This window comes from Dioscorea cayenensis, unplaced genomic scaffold (genome assembly GCF_009730915.1).
Source record: "Dioscorea cayenensis subsp. rotundata cultivar TDr96_F1 unplaced genomic scaffold, TDr96_F1_v2_PseudoChromosome.rev07_lg8_w22 25.fasta BLBR01001125.1, whole genome shotgun sequence".
In the NCBI taxonomy this organism is placed as follows: domain Eukaryota; kingdom Viridiplantae; phylum Streptophyta; class Magnoliopsida; order Dioscoreales; family Dioscoreaceae; genus Dioscorea; species Dioscorea cayenensis.
In genome coordinates this window covers 13,132-23,846 of record NW_024087516.1, presented here as the reverse complement: position 1 = coordinate 23,846, position 10,715 = coordinate 13,132, and the positions used below count along the sequence as shown (strand labels likewise).

The window sequence follows — 10,715 nt, the reverse complement described above, 5'->3', positions numbered from 1 at the left end:
GCAGCAATAGCGAAGTAGGAGAAATTATGATAGTTACAAGACTGCGGGGTCCAATGAAAAATTAAAGACTACTCAAGGAGCTCAAGAATATTCTGCTCAATGTAACAGCCGCTATCAAGGAGATAAGGAGTCAGGAAAATGGCCTAGTGTTGAAGAGAAAGATAAAGAAGTCAGGAGATCAGAAAATCCTACGTTAAACCTATTGTAGGGAAGTGTTTTAGGTGTAATCAACCTGGACACAAATCAAAATGAGTCCCCCTTGAGGGGAAAGCTGTGAATATTGTAGAAAAAGGAGGAAGAAGATGAAGATTATGAAGTCGATGAAAGGCGAACTATGTGGTAAGGCGTCGATGTTATTCCCAAAACATGAAGATTAGACTCAACACCATCGCTTGTTTTCGAACTAGGGTGCACTATTAACAATAAGATCTTTGGTGTTATTATTGATAGTGGTAGTTGTGAAAATATTATTGGGAAAGAGACAGTGAAGAAGTTGGGGTTACCTATAGAAAAGCATCCTAATCCCTACACATTAAGATGGATCAAAATAGCAACAGGAAAGATTGAAGTGGCAGAACGCTCTAGGGTGCTTTTCTCTATTGGTGAGTATCATGATGAGGTATATTATGATGTTGTTGATATGGATGTGTGCAATTTATTGTTTGGTAGGCCATGACAATATGACACAGATGCACGTCATTTTGGGAGAAATAATATGTACAAATTGGAGAAGGATGGAATTAAATACACATTGTTGCCAATAAACATTGTGGGATCGAAAATATGCATCTGGCATCATGAAAAGACACCAGACAATATATCGAAGCACAAATGTCATATTTGTTTTGTGTGGGTTCTTTCATTCCTAGTAGAGGCAAGCCTCTATTATTAATTACCCTAGATTAGAAATCTTAGGAACCTCCAATTAAGGGCAAGAGTACAAGTAAAAGCATGAAGATTTTGCAAATTATAAATCTTGTTATTTTATTATATAAACATATTGATTACATCACTTATATGTTGATATAAATGACTTTATATATATATATATATGTATATCGTTGCTGCGGCCTGTGCCTCGCCACCACATTGCCTGCCACGTTGCCATTTTGAGACGTATATTTCACTGTCGTCTTTTTTTTTAATAATAAATTTTGGTTACTATCGTGAAATGAATAGGCCACCACTGCCTATACCTTATCATCGTTATATATCTCATTGTCACCACCTTGAGATAAATTTAACCACTGTCTTGAGACAAGCACCCTGGTTGTTGCTTTAAGATTAGCAGCATGCTATCATCTCTAGATCGCGTTATATATCTCATTGTCGCCTTGAGATAAATTTAACTACTGTCTTGAGACAAGCACCCTGGTTGTTGCTTTAAGATTAGCAGCATGCTATCATCTCTAGATTTATTTATTTATTTAGTTCTATTTCAATCCACAATTATCATAGAATTTTTTTTATTTATTTGCGTATATATATATATATATATGATAGGTGTATATACCCATGTGTGATGACACTTGGGGGCATCATTACTTCATTGCATATATGCATGTTTTTCCCATCCATTCTTTTTATATATATACTTTTTCATCTCATGCATGCTTTCTCATTCTCTTATTATCATTATTTCTTTTAATTCCATGCCCTCTCTTTTTTTCCTTGCACGTATGCATGCCCCCTTCTTCTATGTCCATATGCATGACATGCTCTTTTTACTTTTTATTATTATTATTATTATTTATTTTGCATGTTTCTCATCATTTCATTTATTTTTGGATGATGGAGCCTACATTTGGACTCTTCTCTTGAATTCATGAAGGGGTATATGAATACAATAGATAGCATGATTCTTTTGTGATTATATTCATGCTTACATATATTAATTTTCTTTTAAAATACCCCATGTATATCCTCCATGGTGGGCCCCACGTCTTATAGCATGCCTCCATCAAAAATTTTTTTATTTTTATATGTATTGTTTTTATTGCCATGTTTCTCATTATTTTTATTATTATTTATTTTATTTTTATTTTTATTATGATGATATTTTGATTTTTATTATATTTTATATTTTTACGGCACCGATCAGTAACTTATTTATTTATAATGAATTAAAGGGGACCCAAATACAATACGCTTAAATTCTTTTAGCGTTTCTATTCGATGAGGGCACTACCGGTATTCTGCAAAACTTGGCAAAAATAAAATAAAAAAATAAAAAGCAATTGTGGAAGAAATGCTTTAAGATCGATATCATGCGGTTCCACCGGGATAGCCCCGAGCATGCGTGCAAGAGCGGTTGAAGAGCTTTTAACACGATGCTCATGTTCGGTCTAAAATCGACTTCATACTCGAACACACAAAGCGGCTACAACAACCCGACTTTTAGCAATGACTTTTTGGAGGATACTCTCCATTTAGCCTTGTATCAACACATTGCTTGACCTTGTCTTCGCTCAATCTTGGTGTTGCCCATGTAACAAGACTTTGCTGCCCTCGTGGTAATGTATGATCCACAGGCTTCCGACCAATCAAGAATTCTAGAAGAACCACACCAAACTATAGACATCACCCTTTGAACTAAGCTGTCCGGTCATTGCATACTCTGGAGCATGATAACCAAATGTTCCAAGAACTCGAGTGGAATGAAGACGTGCTGCTGCATCAGGAGCTTGATTTGATAGATCAAAATCGGCAATCTTCGCAACATCATCATCGAATAGTAGAACATTGCTCGACTTGATGTCTCGGTGAATAACATGTGGTTATGCTATCTCATGCAAACATTCAAGACCTTTTGCTTTGCACTCACGAGCAATCTTCACTTGCTCGCGCCCATGACTGAGCAGGGACCCGAGCTCTGCGCCTTTTAACACCTTTCCAGGCCGTGAAGAACATCATGAAGAGAGCCCATTGTTGCAAACTCATAAGCAAGGACTCGAAGACCTCCATCAACACAATATCCAAGCAACTCAACAAAATTGTCATGTTTCAACCTCGAAACCATAGACACACGTGCCGATAATTCCCGATCCAGTTGCCCCTCATCGGTGTCTAACTTTTTAATAGTCGCTTTGCTCTCCCATTTTTAAGGACACCATAATATACTCTACCATATGAACCCTCACCAATCAATTCATGGTTCCCAAAATTATACATTATTTCCTTGAGTTCATCTCACGAAATAAGCGAGGGGACAGATGAAATGGGTGAACTTTTTACAACTTGTGCACCTTTTGGAGTAGGGATCCGAAGCACGGGTAAAACCCATCATTACTCTTTGAATGGCTCGACTTATAAGGAGCTCCATTGTCATTTGCTCCATGAATATCTTTTCACGTAGTGAGAAAAAGCATCCCATGATTCTATTTCCTCAATAAAAATCCTTCCACTGCCGTGGAATTCAAAGCGAAGCCGAGGCGTGCGAGTCGAGGACGAGACTTAAGAGCAAAAAGCTCAAAGGCAGCCGCGATCTAAGAGCCCGAATGGTAGCGACAACACAATGGTCTGCAAAGGCGACAACAAGTGGCGGCGGTGAAGGCGACAATCGACATCCGGCGTGATTGGTGGCCTTATCTCGACCCTCTCAATCACGGCGGCAGCATCAACGATGAGCGTGGCGGCGGAAGCGAGCACAACAACGATTAGCGGATGGCGGCGATCAACATCCGGCGTGATTGGTGGCATTATCTCGACCTCTCAATCACGCCGGCAACATCAACGATGAGCGTGGCGGCGGCGGCGATGGTGACTGAGCGATACGATTTTTCATGTGAATTCGAGAGATAGATGCACCTTTCTTTCCTCCTTTGTCTTCTAAATCTTTTCTTTTCTCTCCTTTTTCCAAAAAAATCTTTCTCCAAAAACAAAAACCCTCCTTCACCGATCCTTCCCCACTTTTTAAAAGAAAAAACTTAGATCTTATCCTCTCCTCCAGTCAAATCCTAACCAAGTCGGGATAGAGAAAAACTAAATCAAAAATTCAAAATTTTAAAAGCTGTAATTAATTAATATATATTTTTTTAATTAAAAACTTATCTTTTTCAACCAACCTTCTCTATGGTGACCAATTTTTCAATTTATATATATTATTATTATATTATTATTATTATTATTTTTCTTTTTTTATTTTGTTATTATTATTATTTTTTTAATTAATTTTTAAATTCGAAATTTGAAATTTAATAATTTTTTTAATATTATATAATTTTTTATATTTTTAATTAATTAATTAATTAATCTAATTAATTAAATTTTATTATTATTATTTTTATTTATTATTATCATTATTATTATTTTTATTTATTTTTTAAATTTATTTTATTTTATTATTATTATTTTTTTATTGTTATATTTTTTTATTATATATATTTTTTTTGTTATTTTGGTTTAATTTATTAATTTCAAATTCGAAATTTGAATTATTTTTTTTTTTGTTATCATTTTTTTTTCATTTCTTTTTTGTCCTCCTTTTTTTTCACGTGGGATGCCCTAAAGAGGATAAAATTTTATTTAAATTTTTTTAATAATAATTTTTTTTAATTATTATTATTATTTTTTTTAAAATTCAATTTGCCTCGGGATATGATTTGGATGTCTCGGTATTTGTACTTTCTCAAATCGCCTCGAGATCTGTTTTTCAGGCTTTATGAAATTTAGGATTGCCTCGGGATATATGTTTGGCTATCCTAAGATCTGCGATTGCCTCGAGATATGTGCTCTCAAGGGCAATTTTATAATTTGCATTTATGCCTCGAGATATGCTCTCAAGGGCAATTATGTAATTTTGCATTTATGCCACGAGATATGTTCTCAATGGCAATCTTTAAAAAATTTTCTCTTTTTAAATTTTTCATTTTTACCTCGAGATATGTCCTCAAGGATATGTGTATATATATATATATATATTGTATTTTTGCATTAATGGCTCGAGATATGTTCTCAAAGGCAATTTTGTAATTTGGCATTTTTGCCTTGAGATCTGTGCTCTCGGCTGATCTTGTGATTTGAATATTTTAGATCACCTCGAGATCTATGCTCTCGGCTGATCTTGTGATTTAAATATTTTAGATCGCCTCGAGATTTGTGCTCTCGGTTGATCTTATCATTTGAATATTTTAGATCGCCTCGAGATCTGTGCTCTCGGCTGATCTTGTGATTTAAATATTTTAGATCGCCTTGAGATCTGTGCTCTCGGCTGATCTTGTGATTTAAACATTTTAAATTATCTCAAAAAATGTCTTCTGCACTTATCTTGAATATATCCAAATATAATGAAATTTATTTATCTTAACCATTTATTGTCCCAATTCGATTATGATTAGACTGTGTGTAATAATTTCTTTTTTTAAATTTTTTATTCGATTTGAATCAGGACATGCAATTTTTTTACATAAACAAATGCCCCCTTCGTACTTTTCTCGCGAAGAATTTTAGTGAGATTGAGTGAGAGAAGTCACGAATCTCACTTTTTATGTTTTTTTGGTGAATGAGGGGCCTTGTATTTGTAAGCATTTTTCAGTCATTCATCCACTTGATAGCACTTCATCCACTTGATAGCAACATGGGCGAATAGAGAACTAGACAAACAAGGTTTTTGAACTCAAATTTTTTTATGATAATCAAATGAGCTCAAATTCTAATCTCCACCGTTCATCTTAGAGGTAAGGACCTTATAAATGACTGTAAAAAGGTTCACTAAAAATCGAATATGATTTGATGTGGTGATGCTTGACTTGATGATGAGGGTAGGCTAGGGCGGGGAATTTAGGTAGATTCCGCCTTTATATTGTCGAATTTTTTATAATAGTCAAATGAACTTAGAATCCAATCGTGACTGTTCATATTGAAGATTAGGATGCCTTGATCATATAGAAAAAAACTTTCAAAAGGATTGAAGTTCTTTTTGACTATCTCGATCTTAAGCTAGAATTTGGTTATGATGTAATGACAATCATCAATAAATTTCATGTTTGTCTTGTGATTTTATTTTGATAATCGGTGGACTTGAGACCAAACCGTCACCGTTCATATTGAGCATTGTCAGGGTTTGAAGTTTGCACAAAAAAATTTTTAGACCGATCCGAATTTTTGGCATGGTCCGATTAATACCTTGATCAACATTGAATGCAGAGAAGTGGTATCATAATCATGACCCACAATCCTCCTTGCTTCTATAAATCATTTAGACTTTTAAATCATATTTCAACCGTTCAGATTGAAGGTTAAACACGTATTTATGATTTGAAAAGAAATTTTTAGGGTAATCAAAGATAATTTGGTCACCCGATGAAGACCTTGATTGAGCAATACCATCAAAGAAACTTTTAGCTTTCAACACTTTAACATGCATAGGGATTTTTTTTTTTTTATTTTTGATTTTTCTGTTTTTCTTTTTGTTTTTGTTTGTTTTTTGTTTTGTTTTGTTTTGTTTTGTTTTTGTTGTTTTTTTTTTCTTTTTTTTTATTAACTTAATTTTTTTTTATTAAAGACACAGGGACCAGTGTATTTGCCTCGGGAAGCACGCTTAACTGTGCATGACCGGTCTACAAATAGCCGGACGTTCCTTCATAGACAAACACGTGTCTCCTTATTTCATTGAAAGAATTTTAGTACATGGTATGATTTTAGTACATAAATGCATGAAACTAAATGTTTTGCCTCGAGAAATACATTTAATTGTATATGACTAGTCTACCTCTGTGAGGGACCAGACGCTCCGTCATAGGCAAACATTTTTACATTAAACATAATATTTCTTCAAGAAACGCCCGTTGATGGGTGGCATCGGTCTTTCTCCGTTGGCATCGATAAGTTGATATGCTCCTCCTTCAGTGAGCGATCTCCACAACATAAGGGCCTTCCCAATTTGCTTTTGAATTTGCCCCCAGCCTTTTTTTGTTGGTGATGATGGGTCTTCGAGGACAAGGACCATCTCTCCTTTGGTAAAAAGTCCGAGCTGAGCCATCTTGTTGTATGCTTGAGACATTTGTGCTTTGTAGACTTGAGTTTTTGTTGCACCCCTAATCTTTTTTTCATCAAGAGAGTCCAACTCATCCAAGCGGAGCCGAACATTATCTTCATTAGAAATTTCATTTTGCAATGCCATCCTTAGGGAAGGTATCTGGATTTCGAGAGGTAAAACTGCTTCAGTTCCAAACACCAAAGAATATGGTGTGCATTGTGTCGGAGTCCTATAGGTAGTGCGATATGCCCATAGCATCTCCGGGAGTCTTTCATGCCAATCTCTCTTGTTTTTAGACACTGCTTTCTTCAACAACTTTGAGAGGGTTTTGTTGAATGCTTCTGCCAATCCATTTGCTCTAGCGTTATAAATGGAGGTATATCTCCAATCTATTTTTATGATCTTTGTGCAAATCTTCCGACCTAAAGCTTACGAAAGAGGGGCCATTATGCGAAATAATTCTTCTTGGAGTCCCAAATCTATATAAGATGTTTTCCACGAAGAATTTGAGGATATTCTCGAGTTTTGACTTCTCTCGGTGGGATTGCTTACGCCCATCTGGAAAAAGTAATCTGTTACGACCAATATGAATCGATGCCCCAAAGATGATGGTGGTTCAATAGGACCCGATTATATCATTCCCCCATATCTCAAAGAGGCCATGAAGAGGGTCGTGGGGTGTAAAGGATTTGGATGTTGATGAATAAAGTCTCCATGTATCGACATAGATGACATTTTCCTAGCATAATTAATGCAATCTCCAACCATGGTTGGCGAGTAATATCAAGCGCTTAATCTTGAGTCGCATCTTGGGTCCGGATTGGTGTGCACCACATATCCCGGAATGTATATCATGCATAACTTCTTGGGCTTCTTCATATGAGAGGCACGCGAGAGTAATTGATCATATGACCTACGGTACAATATATCATTTATGAGGGTGAATCTTAGGGGCTCTTCGCTTTATCTCGAAGACCTTTTTGATTTATCCTCCGGGGAGTTTATGATATTTCAAATATTCTATGAGCGGTTGTCTCCAATCTTCCTTTGACATTTCGAGAGTGAAGACTTCCGCATTGCCCCCAGCACTCTCCTCTTCGACTTCGTCGGGGATCGTACTAATGGGTCTTCTATTTCTTATGGTTATATGGATTTCTTCATAATTTGGATTTGCCAGCTCCTTTGCTACTTTTTGCAGGAGAATCGGCTTCTCCATTTTCGACCTTGAAACCCTCCTCAATTGCACTTGGGGGATTTTTCTTCATCGAGTTTTTGACCTTCTTATAATATTTAAGAGTTCGAGGTTTGTATATCTTGTAGTCTCCTTCGACTTGCTTGATAATGAGTTGTGAGTCTCAAATATATGTATATCTTGGATTCCCATTTTCGATTACGAGTTCCAAACCCGACTATGAGAGCTTCATATTACGCCTCATTGTTTGTACATGGCTCCGTGAGGGAGAGGCATATCCGAGGATTCCCCCTTCGGTGTAGCGAATACGAGTCCTATTCCGGCTTTGATTTGTGGGCATTTGGGACATGAGTGCGGTTTTATAGATGACGCTCCATCAAAAGTATAGTCGCCACCTTGCTTTCTTTCCACCATTAATGTCTCTTCATCAGGGAGTTCAAGATTAAGTGGTGAATCATCAGGGAGAGGATGTGCTGCTAGAAAGTCTGCAAGCGCCTGCCCTTTAATTGCCTATACGTGGAGTGTATGTTATGTCAAATTCCATCAGAATCAATGCCCATTTTGCTAGTCTTCCTGTAAGCAACGGCCTCGTCATAAGGTATTTGAGTGGGTCTATTTTTTTGATATGAGTATTACTTTATGCGCTAGCAAAGTAGTGTCTCAACTTCTTGATCTGCAAACACCAAAGGCTAGGCAATGCTTTTTCAATTGGCGTATATTTACTCTCAGCTCCTACCAACATCACCGCTAAGGTAATATAACGCATTTTTCTTTTACCTTCTTCATTATTACGAGCCCAACATAGCTCCCCAAAGACCCTTCCAATGCAGTTGTATATAAGATCAGAGGCTTTCCATGAATCGGGGCTGCTAGCACGGTGGATTTAACAAAGTCTTGCTTTAATGTCATCGAAAAGCTCTCGACATTCATCATCCCATTTGAAAGGAGCATTTTTTTCTTGACCAGTTTAGATAAGGGCTTGCATCTCCCGAGAGGTTGGAGATAAATCTCGATGTATGCTAAAGCGACCTTGGAAGGAGCCTGTTGCTTCAATGTCTGAGGAGGTGGCATTTCCAGGATTGCCTTTATCTTGGAGGGATCTATCTCTATTCCCCTGTGCCTCACGATGAAGCCTAGGAATTTTCGGAGAGGGACTCCAAAAGCACACTTCATGGGATTCATTTTTCAACTTGTATTTGTCGAGGCGTGTAAAAGGCTGTCCTCGAAATCATCAAGATGCTTGTCTTTTGGAATTTGTTTTAACCACAAGATCGTCTACATAGCATTCGACAACTTTGTGAATTAAATCATCAAATATTCTGGTCATAGCTCTTTGATATGTCGCTCCTGCATTCTTCAATCCGAACGGCATTACCCTATAGCAATAGATTCCCATGGGTGTTCAGAAAGCAGTATTCTTTTGATCCTCTGGATGCATTTTAATTTGATTGTATCCAGAATATCCATCCATAAAGGAGAACATTTCGTACCTTAAGGTGTTGTCGATCATGAGCTCCATAACTGGGAGGGGAAAATCATCCTTAGGACACGCCTTATTCAGGTCCCTGAAGTCTACACATATCCGTAGTTTGCCCATTCTTCTTTTTCACGGGGACTATGCTAGCTATCCAATCGGGGTATTTTTCTTCTCGATAAAAATTTTGCTTCAATCGAGCTTCTTGGTCTCTTCTATCACCCTTTTCTTCTAGGTCAAACTTCATCTTCCTTGGTGCTGTTTGTTGGAGTAGCGATAGGATCAATGGCTGAGTCCGTGAGCGAGCTACCTCATCATCTAATCACGGCATTTCATTATAGTTCCAAAGCAAAAGCGATCAATATGCTCCTTCAAGAGAGCCTTGAATGATGATTTTTCTTCTTCTGATAGTTGTGCACTTAGGAAAGTTGGTCTTGGGTCATCATCGCTTCCCAAGTCGATTTCAACCAACTCATCAATTGTTGCTTGCCCCCGTCTTCTAGTTCGAGTGGTGCATTTTTTTCATCTTTATTTCCTCTTCCTCCTCCTGCAATGTTACCATGTAACATGAGTGCTTGGAAAAACTTCAGAATAGCCTATCCCATTCTTGTCTATACGTGTAGGATGCCACAACTGCGAAAGCCACGATGTGACTTCCTTGACCACTTGATTTTGCTCCCAAATCTCTCAACTATCGTCTTGAGCTTGTTGGGGTAATGGCTTGGGAAATTTATGGGTTGAGCTTCATCATCTTCTATTTCTTCAATATTTATGATATCATCATTTAAGGTCTTCTTGCTCTTGTCCTTATAAAAGAGAATGCCTCTCTCCTTTTCATGCCGAGCTGGCACATAAAATGTTTTTAGATGCTCGACTGTATTTACATTCAAGTCATCCAAGGATTTGTATAGCCCATCGGGGAATCCTCGTAATGTATAATGCATTTTTCTTGATAGATCTTTCAATTTGACCCTTACTTTGGTGTATATACGCATCGCTCTCATCTTGATGACTCGAGTGTCACTACCAAAGTGAGGTGGCATTTGGTTCTTTTTGGAGCACGGGGAGTAGTT

The 10,715-nt window shown here is 37.1% G+C and overlaps 1 pseudogene; it reads right to left on the bottom strand.

Annotated features, from left to right (window-relative positions):
• Positions 1-2,168: 2,168 nt before the first annotated feature.
• Positions 2,169-3,373, bottom strand: LOC120255665 (annotated as a pseudogene).
• Positions 3,374-10,715: the final 7,342 nt, after the last annotated feature.